The sequence below is a fragment of the Artibeus jamaicensis genome, unplaced genomic scaffold (assembly GCF_021234435.1).
Source record: "Artibeus jamaicensis isolate MK-2021 breed Jamaican fruit bat unplaced genomic scaffold, CSHL_Jam_final contig_1284, whole genome shotgun sequence".
Lineage (NCBI taxonomy): Eukaryota > Metazoa > Chordata > Mammalia > Chiroptera > Phyllostomidae > Artibeus > Artibeus jamaicensis.
This window is the reverse complement of record NW_026521249.1, coordinates 986,770-1,007,274: the sequence shown is the minus strand read 5'-3', so window position 1 is coordinate 1,007,274 and position 20,505 is coordinate 986,770. Positions and strand designations below refer to the sequence as shown.

The window sequence follows — 20,505 nt, the reverse complement described above, 5'->3', positions numbered from 1 at the left end:
TCAAAAGTTGAATAGGTTTGCTTTTCACAGTTAGTGGGGATTTTTAAAGACTTTTTTTTTCATGATTACATTATTTTTTTATTGTTGTTCAAGCACAATTGTCTCCAGTTTCCCATCACCACTTTCCCCCACCCACCACTTTTCCCCCACCCACTCCCTTTGGCTTTGTTCATGGGTCCTTTATACATGTTCCTTGAAAACCCTTTCCCTTCTTTCCCTGTTCTCCCTCCCTCCCTCCTCCTCTCTGGTAACTGTCAGTTTGTTCTTTATTTCAGTGTCTCTGATTATATTGCTGCTTGCTTATTTGTTTTGTTGATTAGGTTCCAAGAGAAGTTTTAGGTTTACAAGAAAATCAAGAGGAAGGTAAAGAGATTTCTTACGCTCATTGCCTCCACAAATGCACAGCCACCCAAGTTATAAACATCATTTATCAGAATGGTACATTTTTACCAAGGATAAACCTACATTAACACATTATATTCATCCAAGGTCCCAAGTTTACCTCAGGATTTACTCTCAGTGGTGAATTTCCTTTGGGTTTGGACAAATTTATAATGATATATATCCATCATTATAATACACAAGGGGTATTTTCAGTGCCCTGAAAGTTTTTTTGTGCTCTGTTTATTCCTCTCTTCTTTGGCCCCAACCCCTGGGAACCACTGATCTTTTTATTATCTGAATAGTTTTGCCTTTTCCAGAATGTCACCTAGTTGGAATCATACAATGTGATTCCAATCATAGCCTTCTCAAATTGACTTCTTCCACTTAGTAATATGCATTTATGCTTCTTCTATGTCTTCTCTTGATAGTTTGGGGTTTTTTAGTGCTGAATAAGTATTTCATTGTCTGAATGCACCATACTTTACCCATTCACCTACTAGAGGACATCTTTGTTACTTTCAAGTTTTGGCTATTGTTAACAAAGCTGCTATAAATATCTTGTGCAGGTTTAAAATATGTATTTTTTAATCCTCACTGGAGGATATGTTTATTGATTTAAGAGAGAGAGAGAAAAGGGGGTGGGAAGGAAGAATAGAGAGACAGAGAGAGTGGGAGAGTGAGAGAGAAACATCAAACAGTTGCCTCCTGTACACATCCCAACCGGGGTTTAAACAAGTTGTTTATTATTGTTATTTGTTTATTTATATTTATATTTTATTTTTTTATTTAGTTATTTTTCAAGTACAGTTTTCTGTTTATTTCTCCTATCCCAGCCCACCCTACCCAGTGCTCCCCACCTCCCTCCCATTTCTACCCCCCTTAGTTATTGTCCCTGTGTCCTTTATACTTGTTCCTCCAAATCCCTCCCCTTTTTTTCCCCTTAAATTCCCTCCCCTCTCCCCTCTGGTCACTGTCCCCTTGTTCTCTACTTCAGTGTCTTTGTTTTTACTTTGCTTGCTTGTTTGTTTAGCTTCCTGTTAAAGGTGAGATCATATGGTATTTGTCTTTCAACACCTGGCTTATTTCACTCAGCATAATGCTTTCCAGTTCCATCCATGTTGTTGCAAAGGGTAGTAGCTCCTTCTTTCTCTCTGCTGCATAGAATTCCATTGTGTATATGTACCACAATTTTTGATCCATTCATTTACTGATGGGCACCTAGGTTGCTTCCAACTCTTGGCTATTGTAAATTGTGCTGCTATGAACATTGTGGTGCATAGGTTCTTTGAAAGGCAGCCTGGCGGATGCACACAGGTGCAGAATCGTGTCCAGTTGTTTAAACACCATTTGTTGAAGAGACTGTCTTTGCTCCATTATACTGCCTTTGCTCATTTGTCAAAGCCCAGTTAACTGTATTTATGGCAGTTTTTCCCAGCCTTTCTATTCCATTCCATTGATTTGTTTGTCTGTTCTTTTGTCAAGACCATATTCTCTTGTTTACTGTAGATTTATAGTATGCCTTGTAATTGAGTAGTGCCATACATTTAGTTTAGTATCTGAGGTTTTTTTTTTTTTGAGAGTGAATCTTAGGTAGGGTTCTAATTTTTTCTTTATTCAGATGGAAAGCTTACCTGATGCTGTTGTTTCAATAGTTGATCCTTCACCCACTGAATAAGAATGTCATTTCTGTAATTACCTCTATTTTTTATTCCTGGGTCTATTTCTAGTCCCATTCTCTATTCTATCAATGCAATTGTTTATCTCACTTACCTGTTTAATCACCTACCTTTATAATACAGTGTCTGACACTTTTTTGAATGTTAGTAGTGTCACCTTCCTAAAAGATTATTTGGTTATTTGTGGCCTTTTTCTGTTTTATAAGAATTTGGAGACCATTTCATGGAAGAAGCCACACTGAGACTGTAGGAAGGGTGGAAACAAGAAAAGGGCTGGCCACACTCCCATGGCCATGGGCATGGGTGGCAGATGAGGTTCTGGAGGGATTATTTCAGCTGCAGGGCTGTACCTCTTGAAAAGCATGGGGTCTCTGCATCAAGCCAGGCTCTCCAGCCCAGTGCACCAGAATTGGGAAGAGGTGCCCACATAACATCTGGCTGTGAAAGTCAGCAGGATTTATTCCCATCAGGGAGAGATGAATGTCCACTTGAGACATAGGCTCCCTTCAAAGGGCCAACAAACAAAATCTCATTCATAGCCATTTACCCTGGGCTCTGGTGGAGGGAGGAAAGGTGGAGCAGACTATAGTTGCATGAGGAAGAGTCTGTGGTTTGTGTCTCTGGAGAGAGAACTGAAGGAACAGCTTCCAGTATCCCTGTGATGAGTCACCCTCCCATACGTCAGACACCATCTTTCTTGGGTAGAGCACTCTGCTCCTAAGGCATCAGCCTGGGGGAATACAGTAGCCCTACTTTCTGGACTCGCTCTCACTCCACCCTGTAGAACTTATAAGCTTTGGAAGAGCCAGCTGTCTTGGCTGGGATATAGAGGTCTGGGTAGAATCAGGGAGTGTCAGTGACTGAGTTGTATGGCTTTGGGACAGGGACCATTCTTCCACTTTCCCATGAACCTGACTGGTTATTCCCCTTCAAGGGAGATCAGCTCGAATGACCCTCTGGCTTTCTGGCTGACCCATCGTCTAGGCTCTGGTGGCTCCACCAGCCAGACTTCTATTGGCTCTGCTCTGCCAATGTCTGGGCAAATCTGGGACAGACTGAGTGATGTGGCTCTGAGACTGGGGCTACACACCCCACGTTCCCCAAAGCCTGACAGGCACCTTCCCCTCACAGAGATCCACTAACCCCATCCTCCTGACTCCCTGATGTCACAACCTACTGAACACCAGTAGAATCTGGGACAGACTGAGTTGTGTGACTCTAGGATAGGGGTAATATTTTTTTGCATACCCGATTGGAGTAGAGTCCTTCACATGGCCAAATTTTGGTCTGTTTGGGCCTGATAAACGCTGCTGGCTTCATCTTGATGATTCCCTGAGACCCCCACTCAAACACAAACATTTGCAAGCACCCAGCTGGTGGCAGCTAGACTAGGTATACTTGAGGACATTTGCTCTGTGACCTCAGACCCAGCACTGGCACCAAGTTTGAACCTGTATCAATATTGTGAACATCACTCAATTCTAAATGGTGACTCACTGAGAACCTACCTCATGCAACTGAAGTATAGCCAGAGGCTCTTCCAGTGACCAAGCCTAATTAATAGGCAGCTGGAAGTTGGAGGCAGGTGGATCTTAGGGTGCCTTCGGGGTCTTGCTGACTTGCCTTAAGGCCCAGTGCTGGTAAAAGCCAGGCATGTTTTTCAGCTTGGTCTGTCCCTTGTGCATCTGGGACCAGTAGAGGTGGCCACAAATGATAGATCTCTTGTAGCTCAAAACAGGTTGCCCAAGGCCAGGCATAGACAGCATCTGACATTGGTCTCCACCAATATCCCTCCAAAGAGTCCTAAAACCAATACACTCAGTGTCCAGTTTCAGACAACAACAGAACAGGATCCAATAAGCTTCACAAGTGGCCTATCCAAAGCAAGATCTTAGCAGGCACTAGGCCAGCTGGGGTGAATTCCACTTCTGGGGGTCAGTACCTTTAGAGCAGCTCACATGCTGTGGTTATGGTATAGTCTCACAGTCAGGCAGCCTGAGGGCTGGCCCAACACATGTATAAGCAGCTAGCAATCAAGACTCAATTACAAGGGGAGGGTCCACATAATCCACATAAGGGACATTCCTGCAACATGCAACTTTGGTGATCAAGGAGACTGCACCACTGGGCCCCACAGTAAACTTGCTCATAAGGCCACCCCAGGAAAACTGGGAGTCATGGCAGATCTATCTAATACATAGAAATAAACACAAAGAGACAGCCAAATGGGTAGACAAAAACACATGTCCCAAATGAAAGAACAGAAGAAATCTCCAGAAAAAGAGATAAATGAATGGAGGTAAGCAATTTATCAGATATAGAGTTAAAGCAATGGTTATAAGGATGCTCAACAACATGAAAACAGACATAGAAACCGTAAAAAAGGACCAATCAGTAATGAAGAATACACTGCATGGAATAAACAATAGGTCAAATGAAGCAGAGGATTGAATCAGAGATTTGGAAGACAAGGTAGAAGAAAACACCCAAGCAGAGCAGCAAAAAGGAAAAAAGATTTTTAAAAATCAGGATAGTTTAAGAGACCTCTGGGACAACATGACACACAACAACATCTGCATCATAGGGGTGCCAGAAGGAGAAGAGAGAGCAAGGGACTGAGAACCTATTTGAAGAAATAATGGCTGAAAACTTCCTTAACCTGTTGAAGGAAAAAGACACATGACTCCAGGAAGTGCACAAAGTCTCCCAAAAGATGAATCCAAAGAGGCTCACACCAAGTCACATCATAATTGAAATGGCAAAAGTTAAAGACAGAATTTTTAAAACTGCAATAGAAAGACAGTTAGTTACCTACAAGAAAGCTCCCATGATACTGTCAGCTGATTTCTCAACAGAAACATTTCAGGCTAGAAGGATTTGTCATGAAATACTCAAAGTGATGAAAAGCAGGACATACAACTAAGACTATTCTATACAGCAAAGCTATCATTTAAATTAAAGAATAAATAAAGAGTTTCCCAGATAAGAAAAAGCTAAAGGAATTTGTTACAACCAAACCAGTATTACAAGAAATTTTAAATGACTTCTCAAATATGAATAAGAATAAGGATAAGAGGAGGAGGAAGAGGAAAAGGAGAAAGATGAAGAAGAAGGAGGAGAGGCAAAGAAGAAGATGACAGAGAAACACAGATTTTAAAAAATTGTTAATGCATTCCGACTTGTCAGTAATCACTTTGAATGTAAATGGCTTCAATATTCCAATCAAAAGACACAGTAAAACTGCTTGGGTAAGAAAACAAAACTCATATATGTGCTGTCTAGAAGAGACCCACTCAGGAAGAAAGATACACACAGATTAAAAGTAAAGAGATAAAAAGGATATTTTATGCAAATAGAAATGAAAAAAAATCTAGGGTACCAATACTTATATCTGGCAAAATAGATTTTAAAACAAACACTATAGTAAGACACAAAGAAGAACAGTATATAATGATAAAGGGAGCAACTTAAAAAGAAGATATAACCCTTGTAAGCATTTATACATTTAACATAGGAGCAACTAAATAGATAAAGCAGATTTTGATAGACATAAAGGGAGAGATTGACAGTAATACAGTCCTAGTCGGGGATTTTAATACCTTATTTAGATCAATGGAAAAATCTTCCAGACAGAAAAGCAACAAAGAATCATTGGCCTTAAAGGACAGACTAGGTCAGGTGGGTTTAATTGACATCTTCAGAGCATTCCACCCTAAAGGATCAGAATATGCATTCTACTCAAGTGTACTTGGAATATTTTCTAGAATAGACCACATATTAGGACATGAACAAGTGTCAGTATATTTAAGAAGGTTGAAATCATATCAAGCATCTTTTCTGACTATAATGGTATGAGACTAGAAATCACAAGAAAAAAATTGAAAAACACACAAAGATGTTAAGGGTAAATAACTTGTTACTCAACAATGAAGGGGTTAAAATGAGATCAAGGAAGAAATAAGAAGATACCTGAAACAAGTGAAAATAAACACATAACAACTCCAAATCTATAGGACACAGTGGAAGCTGTCTTAAGAGGGAAATTCATATTAGTGGTATACCTCAAGAAACAAGAAAAATGTCAAATAGCAATCTAACTTTACACTTAAAGAAACTAGAAAAAAAATGAACAAAGCCCAAAGCAAGTAGAAAAAAAGTTGCTAATGAAGATCAGAGCAGAAATAAATAAAATTGACTAAAGAAACAATAAAAACATCAGTGAAACCAAAAGCTGGTTCTTTGAAAAGATAAACAAGATTGACAAACCATTATCTAGACTCATTAAGAAAAAGAGAGAGATATAATAATATAATCAGAAAAGAAAGAGGAGAGGTAAAAACTGACACCAAAGAAATCAAAAGGATTGTAAGAAAATATTATGAACAACTATATGCCAACCAATTGGACAATCTGGATGAAGTAGATAAATTTCTAGAGACATACAATGTTCCAAAACTTAATCAGGAAGAATCAGAGAATCTGGACAAAGACTACAAGTAGTAAAACTGATGCAGAGAGAGAGAGAAAAAAAAACACTTTCCAACAAACAGAAGTCCTAGCCTGGATTGTTTCACTGTGAATTTTACTGAACATTTAAATAAGAACTGACACCTATCTTTCTCAAACTATTCCAAAAACTTCAAAAGTTGGAGAGAAGACCCCCAAACTCATTTATGAGGCCAGAATAGTTCTAATTCCAAAACCAGATAAAGACATTACAAAGAAAGAAAATTATAGGCCAATATCCCTGATGAACATAGATGCTAAAATACTGAGCAAGATATTGGCAAATCAGATGCATCAATACATTAGATCATATACCATTGCCCTGGCCTATCGTGGATCAGTTGGTTGGAGTGTCATCCCTCAGACCAAAATGTCATGGTTTCAATCCCCCTTTGAGGCCTGTATGAGAAAGCAACCAATCAATGTTTCTCTCCCTTCCTCTCTTTTACTAAAAGCAATGAAAAAAATGTACTTAGGTGAGGATGAAAACTAAATTTTTTAAAGGATCATACTCACTGACCAAGTGGGATTTATTCCAGGAATGCAAACTTGGCACAGCATTCACAAATCCATCAATATGATATGACACACAAACAATACAAATGATAAAAATTACATAGTCATATCAGTAGATTCTGAAAAGCATTTGATAATATCCTGCACACATTTATGAGTAAAAAACTCTCAGCACTAAGTGAGAATAGAGGGCACATATCTCAATGTAAGGGCATATATTACAAACCCACTACAAGTAATTCCCTTAAGATTAGGAATGGGACATGGATGTCCTCTTTCACCTCTCTTATCCAACATAGTACTGAAAGTCCTAGCCACAGCAGTCAGACAAGAAGAAAAAGTAAAAGCCATCCAAATGGAAAGGAAGGAGTAAAATGGTCATTATTTGCAGATGACATGAATCTGTATGTAGAGAACCCTAAAGATTCCACCAAGAAACTACTAGAACTGATAAATGAATTCAGAATAGTAGCAAGATACAAATTAATATCCAGAAGTCAGATGCATTTTTGTACACCAATAATGAACTATTAGGAAGGGAAACCAAAAAAACAATCCCATTCACAACTGTTTAAAAAAGAATAAAATACCTAGGAATAAATTTAACCAAGAAGGTAAGAAGACCTATATTTGGAAAGTTATGACACTGAAGAAATTGAAGAAGGTACAAATAAGTGAAAGCACATACTGTGTTCATAGATAGGAAGAATTAACATCATTAAAATGTCCATACTAAAAGCAATTTATAGATTCAACACAATTCCTATCAAGACACATATGATCTATTTCACAGAACAAGAATAAATATTCCAGAAATTTATTTGGAACCACAAAAGACCCTAAATAGCCAGAGCAACTTGAGAAAGAACAAAGTTGGAGGAATCATGCTACCTGGTGTCAAACTATACTGCAAGACCATAATTACTGAACAGCACGGTACTGGCATAAAAACAGTCATACAAATCAATGGAACAGAATAAAGAGCTCAGAAATAAACCCACACCTTTGTAGTCAGTTAATATTTTATAAAGAATGCAAAGGGATGCAATGTATTTAATAAATTGCATTGAGAATATTGACACATACATGCAAAAATAAAAATAAAATTAGACCCTGCTCTTCTTACACTATACACATGAATCTGTATGTAGAGAATACACAAGAATAAGCCCAAAGTGGATTAAAGATTAAATGTGAGACTCAAAATCATAAAAATCCTAGAAGAAGAGATAGGCAGTGAAACCTCATAGCAATATTTATATGATCCATCTTTTCAGGCAAGAGAAACAAAAGAAAAAGTAAAAAAAAAAAAAGAATGGGACTACATCAAGCTAAAAAGTTTTTTTTCACAGCAAAGTAAATATCAACAAAATGAAAATACAATCCACTGAATGGGAGAACATAATCAGCAATGATATATCTAATAAGGAGTTAATATCCAAAATTTACAAGGAACTTATACAACTCAACATAAAAAATAGTCCAATAAAAAGTTGGGCAAAGGACCTGAATAAACACTTCTCCAAAGAGGCCAGTAGACACTTGAGAAAATGCTCAGTGTCACTAATCAGAGAAATGCAAATTAAAACCACAATGAGATATTACCTCATATCTGTCAGAATGGTTATCATCAGTAAATGAAGAGACAAGTGTCGGTGAGGATGTGGAGAAAAGGAAGTCCTAGTTCACTGTTGGTGAGAATGCAGACTGGTGCAGCCACTGTGGAAAGTAGTATGGAGTCACCCCCAAAATTAAAAATGGAACTGCCTTATCACCCAGTGATTCCAATTCTGGGAATATGTTTGAAGAATCCCAAACTATTAATTTGAAAGAATATGTGTACTCCATGCTCACTGCAGCATTATCTACAATAATCAAGATTTGGAAGCAGCCTAAGTGCCCATCACTAGATGAGTAAATAAAAAGATGGGAAATAGAGAAGCCAAAAAACTTATGTATATGATCCACAAACATGAACTAAGGAGGGGGAATGATGGTGGGAAGGGGGATACAGGGTGGATAGGAATAAAGGGGAGAAAAATGGGACAACTGTAATAGTATAATCAATGAAATATATATTTTGTAAAAAGCTGTGGTACATTTACATAGTGGAATACTACTCAGCCATAAAAAGAAGGAAATCTTACCCTTTGTGATAAAATGGGCGGACCTGGAATGCATATGCTACATGAAATATGCCAGTCAGGGAGAGACAAGTATTATACTATATGAGTTCACTTATGCAGAATCTAATGAGCAAAATAAATTAACAATATTGAAACACTCATATAGACAGAGAACAGACTGACAGCTATCAGAGGGGAGGATTGCAGGGCTAGGTAAGGGGATTAATCCCATCTCCAGCTAAAAGAGAGCCAGACCTCATAGGCACAGAAAATAGCATAGCGATTACCAGAGGGAAAAGGGTGTGGGGGAGGTCAAAGAGCATGTAGGCAGTGTGAATGGTGGCAAATGGTGGCGGAAGGAGACTTGACTCGGTGGTAAGCACATAATACAATCTATTGCGTTTATCGTAGGTGGTTTATTATAGAATTGTACACCTGAAACCTACATAATTTTATTAACAAATGTTATCTTAATAAATTCAATTAAAAAGTTAAAAAAGAATTAGAAGATCAGCTGGTAGGTTCAGTGTATAAACTTCTTTGATTTTTGATTGATAATGTTTCCTATTTGAAGATGAAGTTAAGAAATTGCATCTTTTAAAAGAATCACAATGTTTTTCTAATTAGTTTTCTTTGAACTTATCCCTATGTACCTTCTAATTTTTCATTATACTATTTTAAATTGGGTTTTCTAAGAAATGTTATACTTCTAATAATACATGAATATATTCCCAATTATTTTCTAATAACATGGACACTATTTGTTTTCTTGTGCTGCTCTTTTACCTAGTAAACATGCTACTCTGTTAATATATCTGATTATTTGCTCTAGGTTCTCCACAGTTTTCTATGGAAATAATAATTTTGATTATAAATAATGATAGTTTTCTTCATTCCTTCTCATACCTTTTGTTTATTTTCTTTATGTTATTGCTCTAGGATCTCATAGGAAATGTTGAACAGGAGTGATCATAGAAGCATCATTGTCTAGACCAAAAATTTAAATGAAATGTGCTTAAATTTCCCATGCATGTTATAGATTTTTTGTTACACATCATTTATCAACTCAAGAGACTTCTTTTCCTAGTTTGTGAAGGATTTTTGCTCTGTTGTAGTTTTTCTCTTTATGAGTAAATGTTATATGTTGTTAAAAATTTCAAAATCTAGTACAGTTCTGAATTTGAACAATTAAAAAATGTTTGAAAACATTTTAAAATCCATTGAAATTATTATGTCTTTTTTTAATCTGTTAAAAATATCTTTTTGGAAATGAATAGATATTTCTAGGGTCAAATTATTTTTTCACTACAGAATAAACCACATTTGGTAATACCACATTATAATTACTATTATGATTGCTACTATTATTTTTCACATTGATGGATTCGGTTTTGTTTAGGATTTTTGAGATTATACTAAACATATGATCTATATTTACTTAGTATTGAGGTCATTCTAGATGAGTCATAAGTCTTCTTCCTCCTCCTCTTTGTTCTCCTCATCCCCTCTTCATTTTCTTTCCCTTCTCTTCTTTCTCTCTCTCTTCCTTCCCTCTTCTCTTTTCAGTCCCTGTGACTCATTTCGTAAGATATGGCTTTTTGAGTTTTGCATTTTTTCAAGTTTCAGAAAAACTGCCTCAAAAAACATTTGGGCCCACAGTTCAACAATAAAATGATAAATTACACTATTTAAACATAGGCATAGGACTTCAAAAGAAGTTTTTACAAAGAAGATATACCAATGACCAACAAAAACAAATGAAAAGATACAAAATACATATATGTGATCATTAACCATTAGGAAAATGCAAATCAGAATCACAATGATACAACTAGATACCCACTGTGATGGCTATAATCAATAATAATAACTATTAATGTTAGAATGTGGAGAAATTGAAAGCTTCATACATTGCTGGTGGGAATAGAAATTATGTAGCTGCTTTACTTATGCACATACACACACATGGATAAAATGGAAACATATGTCCACACAAAAACTGTATATAAATTTTTTTTACGATAGTCAAAGAATGCAAATAACTCTAATGACTATTGGCTGATGAATGGATAAATAAAATGTGGTATATGCATACGATGGAATATTATTTGGCAATAAGAAGGAATTAAGTACTGATAAATGATATAACATAGACAACTCATGAAAATATGCTAAATGAAAAAAGTCAAACACAAAAGGTGACATATCGTATTACTGTACTTATATGAATTGTTCAGAATAGGCAAATTTATGCACATAAAGGGTAGATAATTCATTAATGGAGTATTGATGAGTACTATAAAATGGACCAATCTTGAAAACGTTATGCCAAGTGAAAGAAACCAAACATAAAGATCACATATTGTATGATTGCACTTATATGAAATATCTAGAAAAAGCAAATTTGTAGAGATAGAAAATATGGCTAAAGAATGAGGAGTGACTGGTAATAGGTACTGTGGGTTTCCTTTTGGGGTGATAAAAATATCCTAAACTTAAAAAAAATATATTCTGAACTTAAATGATGATGAGTTTTGTACAACCTGCATCTACAAAAAAACAAATGAATTGTACACTTCAGGTGAATTTTATGGCATGTCAACTATATCTCAATAAAGATGTTAACACAGTCTAGGCCTACTGGTTACACATATAATACATTTATTTGTCAGCTACTGAGTTGACCTATTGAATTGTTTAAGATCCTGTTCATTCTTGAACGAGTTTTATTAAAAGTTTTTAAAATTAATTTTAGGATATTGATCTTTTTACCCATGTTTTAAAATTTATTGTCATAAAGTCACTAATAGTAAAGTAGTTATATAATTTGAGATCTCTGTTGTATTCTTAGTTTTACAGCCTTTATTCTTGAGCTTATTGATCTGTCTCCTCTGTTTATCATTGATCTAAGCAGATATTGTTTTACTAATCCTTTATTAATGCTTTGTGTTATATCTTATTAAACTTTGATTTTATCTTTGTTGTTTATTTTACTTGTTTTTACTCTCTATTCTCCTTGGTTGGATGTTTTGCCCATTAATTTTCAATTTTTCTTAATTTGTAGAATATGCACTAGAATTATTAATTTATTTCAATATACTGCTTTAGTTCCTTCTATTTTATGAGTTTTGATACATAGCGTGTTAATTTTAAGACATCAAATTCTAATTTTTTCTGATAATTCTTTAATAATTATTTTTCTATGGGCTTTTGAAAGTGTTTATTTTTTATGAAAAAATCAAATGTATAGAAAAATTTACAAACCAAAGCAATAAAACATTCATTTCTCCACAATTTAGCATCAACAACCATTAACAATTTTTCTTATATATGTTTTGCAAAGTGAGTGGTAAACACCATGATACTTCAATCCTAAATACTTTAGTATGTATTTTTTTAAAAAATTAGAACCTTTTGGCCCTGGCTGGTGTAGCCCAGTGGATTGAGCACGGGCCTGCAAACCAGAGTATGGAGGTTTGATTCCCAGTCAGGGCACATGACTGGGTTGCAGGCTGGTTCCCTGCAGGCCAGTTCCCAGCAGGGGACGCACAAGAGGCAACCACACATTGATGTTTCTCTCCCTCTCTCCTCTTCCCCTCTAAAGATAAATGAATAAAATCTTTAAAAAAAAACCTCTTTTATAACCATAATGTTATATTTTCCCTTAGCAAAGTCAGCAAGAATTCTTATATCCAGTATGAGCCTTACTTAATTTCTGTAATTGTTTCCAAAATGCCTTTTATAACTGTTTTTTTTTTGGACCAACATCCATTCCCAGTAGTTTTAGTTTGCTATGTCTTGTGTCTTCTGTCTCTTTAAACCTGTTTCAGCCCCTGTACTTTCTTCTGTCCATGGACATCGACTTTGAGAAGACTTTCAGACCATCCTGTTCTTTATAAAGCTCACTGTTTTCTTCGAGTGTCATTTATCTGATCCTCTATCTTCTGTACTTATAAGTCGGAATTCATGTCAAAGGTCTTGCTTAGATTATAATTACACACTTTTTCAAGAATACTTCAGTAGTGATGTTCTGCACTTCTCATGAAGCATATTATAATGAGGAATCAGTGATGTGACCTCTCCCCTGTATAAGATTTTTTCCTTTGCAATTAGAAAAAATCAGGAGGTGATATTTGGTACTGTATGAATATTCTATTTCCCATGAATCTCTTACCTAATGGTTTTAGCATCTATTGGTAATCCTTATTTGGATCTTTTATTTCACTGAGGATTACAAACTGGTACTATTTCTGTGGTAAGTGTCCTTTTCTCAAATGGGTAAGCACTATAATTCTTCAACCCAAACAATATTCTGTAGTTGAAAAAAAATCTTTGTATTAAGGTTTAATTTATATGCAGTAAAATTTACCAGCTTTTATGTACACAATTGGATGATTTTGATGAAAGATGTACGGTCTGTGACCACCACCACAGTCATGGTGTAGCTTTTTCCCCGCATGCAGGTACTTCTTCGTGCCTTCTCTTTGTCCCCAGCCCCAGACAACTGACCTGCTCTGGTCTCTAGAGTTTTTAGAATCAAACAGAATTGAACAAAAACGAATCACAAAGTATGTTTGTTATTCTTTCACTTAGCACAGTACCTTTGAGATTCATGCATGTTGTTACATTTATCAATAGTGGTTTCCTTATTATTGCTCAGTAGTTTTTATGGTATCGGTGGATCTACTACAGGTTGTTTTTCTAGTTACAAATTGATGGAAATTTGAGGTAATTCCAGTGTGGGGAATTTCACGAATAACACTGCTGTGAACACTGACTTGCAAGTCTTGGTGTGAATACATTTTTACTTCTCTTGAGTAAATATCCAGGAGTGCGGTTCCTGGATGGTGTTTTAAGTGCATTTTAACTTGACAAGAAATAGCCAATTGGTTTTCCAGATTTGCTGGGTCATTCAGCTTTTCCACTATCTATGTAAGAGGATTTAAGTTGCTGTACATCATTTTCAGTGCTTATTGTTGTTAGTCTTTGCAACACAGTTTGTAGAATGAGGCATTTAATACCTTTATGATTCATTACTTGATTAGTACACACAGAATACCTATCCTCTGCCTGATCCTTACCTAAGAGCTGGGACACCTTGGGTGTTATATTGTAAACAGACAACAGACAGTTTATCCAATAACTGATAAACTCTGTCATTGCTTCCTATATGTTCTTTTGGGTTTTCTATGGAGACAATCATATCAAGAAACTATGACTAGCAAGTCATTCCCTTTCTTCTGGAACTACCTTCTCTACTAGGTTCCTAGGGGAGCCCACTCTCCTGGTTTGCCTTCTCTTACTGGCTGCCACTCAGGGTTCATCTTTAGCTTCTTGACTTTGTACAGTTTGAATGCCTTTCACAATTCAATCCTCAAACCTTTTTTTCCCCTAACTATACTCACAGCCTTAATGACCTACCCCATTTGATGGATTTAATTTAACCATTTATGTGTTACATACCTCCTGAATTTACATCTCCACCTGGACTGTACCCTGAACACAACACTTGAATATTTATCTGACTGCCTACTTAACGTCCCATTTTGGTTGGTAATGTCAACAGTAACAATAACAATCACAAACACAAGCCCAACTAACACAAGCTTACCACCACATGTATTTATGTAGGGCTTAAGTCAGGGGCTCGTCTAAGAGCTTCCTGGGCGGGGGGGGAGTAACACTTGAACCTCAGTTTACCTCACCCATCAAATCATACTGGTGTGTATGATTTTAATCTTCAACTGTAAGTGAAAAACTTCACATCATCAGTATTCACGGAGTGCTTGCAGTGCTGCCGTAAGCACCGCCGAGCTGTAAAACAAGTGGAAAGCATAGCTCCTGCCTGGATAAGTGGGCACTTAATGTGGCTTGGTCGCACTTCTCAGCTACAGCATTAAGCAAAATAATGATTCGAAAAAAGTTTTTAATTAAACTCTATTTAATTTCTACAGTAGAATGTACCTCATCCACCTATCTGAATAAATGGCTTACAAATTTTCCCCTTCGCAACTTTAAACTGGTGATTTGTTTACCCAACAAATTATTTCCCTGACAAATATGTACTGTGTCATTCAAGGTAACCAAACATTCCCCAATACTTGAGAACAATGTATGAAACCAGGAATGATTTAAGTGGTTGTATTCTTTATGTTTTAAGACTTGTTTATGTATATCTAGGACTACTGTTATTTTTATTATTTAAAGAAATTGCCATACTCTTTATAAGCCTATCACCAGTAGAAACATGTGTGGTTGTACTAAAGTGGTGTATTAAAATAGGTTAAAGTGTACAATTGAAAGGAGCACACTGTTTCACCTGCAGAATAAACTATTTTAGCTTTAAAAGTATAAGTTTTAGAATTTTTCTAATAAAATAGCATTGCTCTAAAAGGAACATTTTCATGAGAAAATGGAAAAACATACGAGTTCTTTTTTTGAAGTATATTTTATTGATTATATTATTACAGTTCTCCCAGTTTTCCCCCCTTTACTCTCCTGTGCCCAGAAAATAAAGCTAAACCTAGTTCAGCATTTTCTTACCCAAAGCAAATTTTCATTTTGTCTCCCGAATGCCAACAGGAGGCAAAGGCCCCGCTTCATTTCCATTTATAAGCCAGTTCTCTTTCCGTAAGCTTTATCCCCAAGTGTCCTTAGGAACCAACTTCTCACTCTGAAGGACTGTTAGCTCCAGCTCTTACCAGCCACTTACAATAATTCGGATATCTGTGCCAGCCGCCAGGTCAGCCTGATGATAAGATTACAGGACCTGTTTGTTTGATTCATTAGCAGAAATTCGTTCCACTCAGACACAGCAATGGGCTGTCTGGGGTGGTGGTGGGGTTGGGTATGCCAGGGGCCCGCCAGGATGGGTTGTTTTTTCTTATTAGGAAGTGGGAAAGGAAAGCACTGTTTCCTCTCTGGTATCCCCATTTCCCCTTTCAATTCCTCTGTTGGGGCAGAAAACAGAAGCCTCTATACCCCCCTCTCCCCTCTCCTAGCACCCAGTCCCTGTCGCCACTTTGCCCCTTCACCCCCTCCTCCCCTCTCCTCCTCCCTGCACCCACCGGTTTCCCCAACTGGGGCTCCAGGCGGAGATTTGTCAGAACCATTCGGTTGAGACTGATTATGATTGCAGCAGATGGGCTGTATTTGACAGCCCGATCCTAAGCAGCTTCTGAGTGTGGCGGGGGGGGGGGGGTGTGACGGGAGGGGGGCGTGCTGTGGCGGAGAGGCGGGGAGGGGAAGAAGGGGGGGTGGGAATCTATGGGCCGAGCTGCTTAGTATGAGCGCACCAGCGTAGCCTGGCCAGGCGCTCCTGGGCAGCTGTTTAACACGCGCCTCCAGGAGGAAAGTGGCACACAGACCCGTGGGGCTCCCAGAACGCCAGTGAAACGTCCCATTGCCTAGAGGGCGTGGAGACACCCAGAGGCAGGCGCAGGGGGGACCAGTGGAACACAAAGCGGAAGAAAGCAGGGAGCGTGGTGTCCTGGCTACCCGAAGCTGTGGGCTGGCTGTGGAGCCAGCGTGACCCAGACTACCTCTACACGCTCCGGGCATGGCAAGTTTGCCAACTCCGGGCTCTGCGGCCAGCACCTTGCTGTCCCCGAAGTGACAACACTGCAGGCTCTGCCCCTAGTGGGGCGGCGCCCACCCAGCCCTTGACCCACTGCAAAATGCTCCAGCACAGGCCAGGTAAGGAGACGTCAGTCGGCTCCCTTTCTAGGCGCAACCCCAGCTCAAGGCTGCCTGAGCCTTTCCCGGTCCCTTTACTCCCAGTAATCCCTGCTGTCTCCCTGCTTCTGTTACTCCCTCCGTGGTTCCTCAGTCCATCTCTGCCCTCTACCGCCCTCCCTCACTGTTGCCCTTCTTTTCTACCTTAACCAGCAGCAGGGGGAGAAGTTCGGAAGGTGGCGCTAGGTTATGGGCGCCCTTTCCTGCACGCCCGCACCACTGGATGGATATCCGAGGTTGGAGGGCGGGTGGGAGCTGGGTGGGTATGTGTGCTTTCATCCACCTTCCCAGACCCATGCAATCCTTGCCCAGAACAACACACGCACCCTTCTTTGCATCTGCGGGGCCTCCCTTTTGTGGTGGAAGTACAAATGAAAACATGCACACGTGGAAACACAATTCCATGTTGGCATCCTTCAGAGACTCCTCAAGGGTGTGGGTGTGGAAGGATGGCAGGCAGTGGGTGGATCTCGAGTATCCAGACTGAAAAAAAACCAGCACCTCTCCTGCCCCTTGGCTCTAGCAGAGTGAGGTGCTTCCAGGAGCCCCAGGGTGGCTATTGTACTTGGAGTAGACATTTCTGTGCCACCAGAAACCCCACCTTTAGGGACCAGAGGCCTGGACCACTGCCTGGCCTAGCCCCAGCAGCCTGTGCCCACTTCCACCTGCCAGGAAAGCCACCTACCCTCTCCCACCCCAATCACCAGTGGTTCCTGTCCCTGTCTGTCCAACAGCTCAGGTCCTCCAGCTCTGGCCACCCCTCCCTTGCTGCTGCTATTCCAGCTCCCCAGGAGCTATGATCCTGTGCCCTGTTGCTACTGGCAACTGCCTCTGCAGAAAAAAGCTCAGCCCCCAAAGTAGCTTAATGCTGATTGATGGGCAGAAATACAGTATTTTCTGGAGATTAGAGGGTGTTGGCACAGGGGCCCTCCCTACTGCTGGAGCCCTTTAGCCCTTTGGACTGAAGAGTAGTTGGCAGTCTTCCTTACCTCCTAGGCCCCGCCCTACCACACCCCTCAGTAAAAAAGGAGCCTTTAGGATATCTCCATCACCTAGGGTTAAATTCAGTGCCAGCATTTGCTTTCCAGAGTAACCAGAGCCACTCCAGAGTTTCCCTTCCTATTCTCAGGCTTCCGTTGAGTCAGATAAGTGAGGCCCCATTCCTGGACACTGTCATCTCTTTTTTGTTTCTGTTCCCCACCTCCTCACATACCCATTCCTACACACAGGCACTTAAAATGGACTAACTCTTTAATGATCAGAACTATTCCAGTAAATGCTTATGACAGCATTTTCAAAAAATAGTTCATTTCATATCAATTCTTCTTCCTCAGTTTCTCTCTTTCCCCAGAGAGTCTGCCATTTCCACCCCTAGAAATACCTGGCTGTGGAATCAGCCTGCACTTGGAATGCTCAGTGCTGACACAGCCTTTGCTGCTTCTATGTATTACTATTATACCCCCTTAAACTCATTGCCCCTTCCTTTTTCAGGGGTGGAAGCCTCCTCCTTTAGGCTATCTGAACTAATACAAATTTTCTGGGCTAATAGAAATTTCTGCCCCAACTCTTACCCCTCTCCTCCCTCCTTAGTAGTGACTACAAAGGGCCAGATTTCATAATTAAAGAAGTTATCTTCAAGATAACTTTTTTCCTACAGTAATTTTTTCTTAGCATCCCCATGTTTTTGGCAGAGTTTTTTAATTATCTAAATTGTCATACATAGCTCTGTTTTGCCAGTTGACATTAATTTAAAAACCACATGATGTTTTAAAGTCATTTATTTAGTCATCCCAGCAAAACTTTGAGAGCTCTGCTGTGTTGGGTACCAAATGTAGGTTGGGGATGAAGCAAAGGCAAGGCCCAAAAGGCTATGAACATTTTACAGCCTATGTACTACTGGATTGTGGTTATTGCTGTGACAGTTAATATTACAACAGCATACTACATTTGATCAGGATGATTCAGTTTACAAAAGACTTTGGTACGCATTATCTCCTTTAATCCCAGCAACAGGAAATTTAAATAGCAGGGATTCTATTGAAAGGCCAGTAATGCTCATCAATCCTGCTTAACTGAAAAGAAGAATCTTTCAAATCATCCCCACAGCTGATGGAGCTTTAAAACACAGAATAAACAGTTCAGAAGACACTCATGAAACTTAGGCACAGGACTGTGGCTTGAAGAAGTTAAGTGGAATGCATGTGATATGCACATTACCAGGAAGATATCATGGGAAGAAAGTCTATCCTAAGACTGTGGTCCCCCAGTGAACGGTTGGCTGCTGGGTCCACCCAGGGTGTGGACTTTCCAGGGTTCTGGACTCTTGCCTTATGCTAGGGCCTAAAATGGGATGAAACATTAGTACAGAGTTGCTGGGAGACTAGAAAATTACTCAGAATGAGTAGGCAATGAAGTTACTTTCTCTAGCTATAAGACATTCTTGAGATATTTATTTCTAATATACATCTGCTTTATAAATGGAGCAGTTTTCTGTATGTAGAACATAAAAAATGACTTTGTGTACCTTGTCTGAGCCATACACAGACCATCAGGGTTTGGATTATTTTCACCCATTGCTTTGAAAACTGGTGATATCTCAGGTGGACAAATGGAAGCTTCTCTTTGTTATTATTTACATTCTTTCACCACTTAATGACAGGGATGTGTTTTGCGAAATGTGCCCTTAGGTGATTCTGTCATTGCGTGAACATCGTGGAATGAGTGCACTTACACAAAACTGATGCCTGCTCCTGCCCTCATATGTGCTGTCCCTTCACACGGCTGGCGGTGCAGCAGGTTTGTTCGCACCGGCACAACCCCAAACACAGCAGTGACGTTCTGGGTTACCATGTCACCAGGGGACAGGAATTTTTCAGCTTCTTTATGCTCTTACGAGACCACTCTCCTGTATGTGGTCTATGAGTGACACACACATCGTTATATGGCATATGACTGTGTAGGGAAAATGTGCAGAAGACACATTTAGATTTGCTCATGTGGATTTGTTCATTTTCTCATCGCCTTCAAGGAGGGGGGCTGTTTTTCACTTTTCAGCTGAGAATATTTTGCATGACTTTCCTCCAAAAATGATTTCTAAAATGCCAGCTGATACTTATAAAATTTGGTTGATATTTCAGACATCATGCTAATGCTCTTGTTTTTTTTTAAGATTTTATTTAATTTTTAAGACAGAGGGGAATAGAGAGGGAGTAAGGGAGAGAAGCATCAGTATGTGGTTGCCTCTCACGTGCCCCCTACTAGAGACCAGGCCTGCCACCCAGGCATGTACCCTAACTAGAAATTGAACTCGTGACCTTTTGGTTTACCACTTTAAATCATTTCTGGGTTACTGATACACCTAATGCAATGTAAATGCTATAAATACTTGCATTTATACTAGATGTGTACACACAAGAAGAAAAGTCTGTACCTGTTCAGTATAAATGCAAGCATTGTAGGCCTAACTACATAGTACTTAGCCATTACAGTACATAGCATATGTCAGCAACAATGTAACTTTTATGAGTACTTGTCATCTGCCATTGGTTAAATCTGTGAATGGA

General features: G+C 38.9%; 1 protein-coding gene across 4 annotated transcripts in view; it reads left to right on the top strand.

Moving 5' to 3' along the window:
- Positions 1 to 20,505, top strand: part of NCKAP5 (NCK associated protein 5) — a 995,643-nt gene that overhangs the window by 402,031 nt on the left and 573,107 nt on the right. Inside the window, exon 1 of one of the 4 annotated variants that reach the window (XM_053666801.1) lies at positions 16,522 to 16,903. The exons of the other annotated variants lie outside the window; for them this stretch is intronic. The gene's annotated coding sequence lies outside the window, so the exon portion shown is untranslated. Of the gene's footprint in view, positions 1 to 16,521; positions 16,904 to 20,505 lie in introns of those variants that run through there. 4 annotated transcript variants of the gene reach the window in all.